Below are 6,000 nucleotides of genomic sequence, written 5' to 3' on the forward strand. Positions count from 1 at the left end.
ATCAAAAATCTCTACAGTACAATAATTTTAATATGAACCTCTACATCTACAACAATCTCAAAAAGGATCAACCACAGGTAAACATCCTATAATATTTATAATATTGATGAAGTAAGAACAATAAATTAAATCGTAATTATCAATATATTAGGAATAAGAAGAACAAAAATAAGATATATATACTTAAGAACAAATCTAATGTAACTTTATTATCAATAACCCGCAAATCAATCAATTTCATCGTAAAATATAAATCTTAATTGACTGCAAATGAAAAAAAAATAAAAATGCATAAAGAGAAAAGCAAATCATATTGAATTATTTAGTACTAAGAAGTCTCGTCTCCGATAAGGCTTTGATAACTTCTTTGATCATTAAAGTACAATAAATGAAAATAAAAAAAATAGAAAGGTAGTATAATTTAATGAGAGTTAACTTATTAAACGTTATTTTATCACTAATGTTTACTATTAAAAAAACTCCAAAATATATTAGACAAATAGAAAATTAATTAAGATTACAAATTTACAGACATAAGACTATGTCTAATGATAAGTGGACGTACAACTTAGCAATAGCCTAAATTTGAACCTCTCTTAATACCCAAAAAAAAAAAAAGATTAGAAAGGTAAAAAAGAAACTTTCAAAACTAATTATATAATAATAACTAAAATTAATATATATATATATATATATATATATATATATATATATATATATATATATATATATATATATATATATATATATAGAAAGTATACATACCTAATTAATTTTTCTATTATAAACAAGTATTTAATGAATTTGTTGAGATGTCATATTTATACATATGCCAAATTGAGATGTTATATACAAACGTACAGTTCATTATACTCATGTACGAGGAACTTACTTTTTTAGTTAATCTATAGTATATTTAATAGATAAATTCATATTCAATTGATTAGATTAGCAACTATAATAATTTTTAGCTGGTTTTCTCCAAAAAAAAAAAAAAGAAAAAAGCTGATTAGATATATGTTTGTTGAATTTAATACTCTATATAAATTAATAAATTAAATAGTTTTATTAATTAATTAACATTTTTTAATTAATAGAATTTACCTTGCTTGATTCTCTTTGTTTTTTCCCGTTCTAGTGACCCCTGTTCTGTTTCTAGTTTCTACTTTCTTGCAGGCTTATGGTTTTGCATTGCTGAGAGGAAACTTTTTTTTTTTTTTTTCTTTTATTAGAAGATTCAACGGCTCCAAAAGAACATTATGAACTATACAATATGAAATATTTTTCTAATCTGCTCATTAAAATGATGAAAATTCTTTTGATCGAGATGATTTGAACCTGAGTTCTTTCACTCTCCAATTCATATAAATAGAAACATCAATAGACCACTTGACAAAAAGAAAATTTAATTAGTGAGTTGTGGCAGATATCAACTTTGACTTGTATATTCTCTTTAAGGTTTCTGTTGGAATTCCTTCAATTTTGGACCTCGGTTTTATTTTTTTTACTCATATTGTTTTCTATTTCTACCGAAAGGAATCAACATCCTGCAATTCTGATCTGATAAAAGATATGAGCTTAATTTTTTAAGCTACGTCAGTTTCCATTTGAAACTAGCTTTAAGCTAACACGAAAAGGTAAATCTCAATTAAGTAATCCATAAATTGAAATTAAGTAACAATTAAATCTCAATTAAGCAATCTATAAAAAGTATATCTTAATTAAGTAACCCTTAAAATCAAATCTCAATTAAGTAATCCATCAATCTTAATTATTTTTGGTAGTCAATAATAGTAAAATCCCATCATTCATGTTACGGTTAGATAAATAATTGATCCTTTTCATATTAGAAAGCAATAACATTAAAGTTTTCTCCAAAATGATGATTCCATGACTAGATTACGAGATTAAATGTGGAATCCAATATGCACCAACGACCGGATCAAGTTATCTTGGATCATCAATCTCAATTATTAATAAAAACAAATACTCTACATTTTTATTAGAACTAAAGTAAAATCGAAGATATCAATTAGGGATATAAGTGAGACGAGTAATTTAGGATACCCGCTCTACTCTGATTCTGTTTAATAAGAGTACATATAGTTATAAATGAGTTTTCTATGGATACAGATAGTGAAATTACTATCCGTAACGGATACGGGTATTAAGACTCTGGGTACTCGTTACCCATTACCCGCTATAATTAATAGTTTTGGCATGGGTATTCATGGATAGCCTATCCATTTATTAGTAAAAAATGTATTTTAAATAAGTTTGGTTTTGATATTTTAAATGAATGGATATCCTACCCGTTTAAGGGTACTTTAAACGAGTTTGTGACGGATACGGATATTAAAATTTTAAACGGATTCTAATTTGGTTATTTAAATAGATATTTAAACAGGTTTAAAACGGATACAAGTAGTAAAATTTTAAACGGATACGATTATGAGTAATTTAAAATTCGCAGGTAACCGCCTCCGCTTCGAAACATAACATCGATGTTTATTTTTATTTGTTATAAACTATCTATTTGATTCTAATTTTAATTTACTTCGATCTGATGGTTACTCCAAACTTAATCCACAATAAAGCAGTTTAGTATGGCTGAATTATAAATATATAGAGGATTAATTATTGAATTAATTAAATAAATATAAAATCAAATTATTTTAAAAGTGATTTATCAAATATTAAATTGAAACAAACTATTTAAAAATTAAATAACATAAAATTAATGATTTCATATGGTTTGATTCTTTTATTAATTTAAATGGTACAATGTAAAAATTTTATTGGTCCTCTCGTTAATGTAATGAGTGGAGTTAGACTTCTCTCAACTACAAAAATTTTCATCAATTTGACAAATTAAGGAGAAATCAAATCAAATTAATTATTTTGAATTTAAAAATTAATTCAATTAGTTATATATAGCGGCCAAACCAAAATTGAAAATCAAACCGTTTTGTGTAACCTAACCAAATTCGCAAACTAATCATTCAAAGACCGACTCAAATGAGTCAGTTCAGTTCCTTTTTGATTAGAATGCGAATATTGTTGATTCCTAAAACCACACATGCAATTAGAGCGTGATCTCACGAGGGTAAAGTGAGAGTGGAGTAGTATTTTGCCCAACACCAAATTGTCAGAACAAGACGTTTAGTCGCCGCGTCATTTCTGAATAAAAAAATTAATATTTTTGTTTTTTAAGGTTTTTTGCCTCTTAATACACCACGCCATCTTCCAGTGTATGGACTCAATTTTTCATCATACAGAGAAAGAGAGAGAGCACTTTGTGAGAAAGTGCTATTCCAACGTAGAAAGCATAGATGGAGAGAGAGATACAATTACAGAGGACGCTTTCAAGAGTACTTTCTCCGTTTTGTCAATAAATCTCTCCTCTCTCTTTCATATACATCTATAGTCTCTCTTCTTCTAGTGCTCTCGGTTTTTTCAACGATGTGATTAAGCGCCCTTTCTTTTCTGTCTGTTGGGATTTGGGAGGAAACTTTCTAAAGGGTCAGTATCAAATTTCCTCCTTTTTCTATTCTCTCTCTGTTTTTGCTCTGTTTTTTTCATTTTTTCTCTGTTCAGTACTCCAATTTACTTTCTTGAATTCAATTCTCTACAAATCTTTCTTTCAAATTCTTGAGTTTATTTTCTTTCACATACTAATTTTTACGTGAAATTGTCAGGTTCCTTCGATTTCCTCGCTTTTGAGCTCACGATATTAGCTTTCTCTGCAAATCTGCCTCTCGTTTGTAAGTTCCCATATAAAAATTTGCAATATTTGGCTGAATCCATTTTTACAGTTCAAATATGCTTATCTGTGATTGCTTAATCCTTATTGCGTAACTAAGTTGAATTTCTCATAATCTGAACGCTCTTGAAAGGTGTTTAATTAGCTGACGGAATAGAGTCAGACAATGAAGGACAACTTGAAATCAGAGTGTCGTTTGTTAGTCGTGTCAAAGAAAGAAATGATAAACGACAGTAAATTTTGTGTTAGCTGTTGGGACATTATTGTTTTTATTAGGAGATAGAAAGCAAAAGCTGATTTGGGTCAGGGAAGTAATAATGATTGAGCCATTGAGGTCAAACGGAAATTGGAATTAACGGTGGTGATGGATGGAAATTATGATTTGGGTATTTATAGGCACTATTGGGATACTGATTGGTGGGTCAATTAAAAGCAAAAAGGAATCAAAACTCTCTTTATTTTCTGTCATTTCAAAGGTGATTTTTTTGGTCTGCTTGTCTGTTTTATTACTAGTCTTTATTACCTTTATTCAGTTTAAAGATTTTGTTGCAACTTGCGTAGGTGTAGAGCGTAATTTTAGATTTACAAATGTCTTACCTACCTATCAGCTACTTCAAACAAGTTTGAAAACGCCGTGCAGCGTAAATGTTTTTAGCGCTTTCAATAAATTGTGTTTCTGAACCGAATTTATATTTTTAACTTTACGAAAATTAAGATTATTTGATGCTCCAAGCAACACTTTATTGATTAAATAAATAATTTAAATAGCTCTTTTAATAAATTGTGTTTCTGGAACCGAATTTGTATTTCCAACTTTACGAAAATTAAGATTATTTGATGCTGCAAGCAACACTTTATTGATTAAATAAATAATTTAAAATCAATAAATCCGTCTCTTCAATTCTTTTTGAAGATTTAAAACTCTAATTCCTATCAATTCTAGATTATTTGAAAGGGAAATTAAAGTTAGATATATACATAACCTCAAAGATGCAATTACATTATATTAGACTTGCAAATGCTCCTACTTTTTATTCATTATTGAACTGAATTGAAATTTCGCATTAGTTTGGGGAATTCTTGTGTTAAGAGCATTATTACGAGTGTGACCACTTGTTATATATATTTGGTTCCTTTGAAAGCAATAGTTCTTGCCGTTTAATGCATTTAAATGCAATAACTAATGCTACGACAATAGCATCATCCAACTACACACTTCTTCTAATAATTAGTAAATGGTTAGTTTGTAGGTATGATGATAATAGAGAGAATATTTATTAACACAATAAGTCGAGAAAAAAAAAATACATGTATCTAATAAGTCCTTTCTCCAAAAGGAAAATACTTGCTTTCGTATTGAGAATATATGCATACTATTATATATTTAATTTAATGAAATTAAATAGAAAGAATTGAAAATAAATTAATTAGGCATTAGTTTATATTAATCAGTGACGTAATAAAATTAAATTGGAAGAATTAAAAATATGCAATAAGAAAGAGGTTTATATTAATTATGAAACAAAAAATATACTAAAGAAATAGTAAAATTAGCAAGGAAATTTGTTTATGAGAATGTAAACAAATTTAACTTAGAAAAAAATTTATTAAATTCTTTTTTTTTTTTTGAGAAATATAAATTATATCAATTTTTTGTTGGTATACTTTTGTACATCTTTATATTTATTAATTATTATAAATAGATGTACTATGATTTTCTTTTTCCCATAGTAGAGATGTGATGTCATTTTATAATTGTAAGGGTAATTTTATTTTTTCATTTAATAATTTATACAGTCTATAAATTAGCTGTTTTCTTTATTCAGATAAAATTTTAGTTTTTAAATTCAGATAAGTAATTTATTAATTATGTTCAAATATATAAATCCATATTATTGTTGTTGAACAGACGACCCTAAACCCTAATTAGCTTTACAAATTCTCGTATTATTTTCATGTAGATTTCTCAGTTACCCAAGATAAAAGCACCTTAAAACTTCTGAGCTTTAGTTTTTCTTTACGTCAGCTGCAATTGATATCACCATCCGCTTTTTTTTGCAGGTATTTAACGTGACCATGTAAGCTTATTGTTTATGAAAAAACGGCTGCTATATACTGGTAGTCACCTGGACACCTAGCTAGCTATATCACCAACACGCCATTGATTTCCCATAGTTGTCCTTCAAAGGGTATTTCATAATTTAATGAATTGGTGAATTAATTTTCTTTAGATTTAT

The 6,000-nt window shown here is 27.4% G+C and overlaps 1 long non-coding RNA gene across 1 annotated transcript; it reads left to right on the plus strand.

Moving 5' to 3' along the window:
• Positions 1-3,241: 3,241 nt before the first annotated feature.
• On the plus strand, positions 3,242-5,989 carry LOC149493547 (uncharacterized). The gene is made up of 3 exons (XR_016322438.1): positions 3,242-3,522; positions 3,699-3,764; positions 5,825-5,989. It is a non-coding gene; the product is annotated as an uncharacterized LOC149493547 (long non-coding RNA).
• Positions 5,990-6,000: the final 11 nt, after the last annotated feature.

Source organism: Jatropha curcas, chromosome 9 (genome assembly GCF_041381405.1).
Source record: "Jatropha curcas cultivar XTBG-Jc1 chromosome 9, XTBG_Jcur_1.0, whole genome shotgun sequence".
NCBI lineage: Eukaryota > Viridiplantae > Streptophyta > Magnoliopsida > Malpighiales > Euphorbiaceae > Jatropha > Jatropha curcas.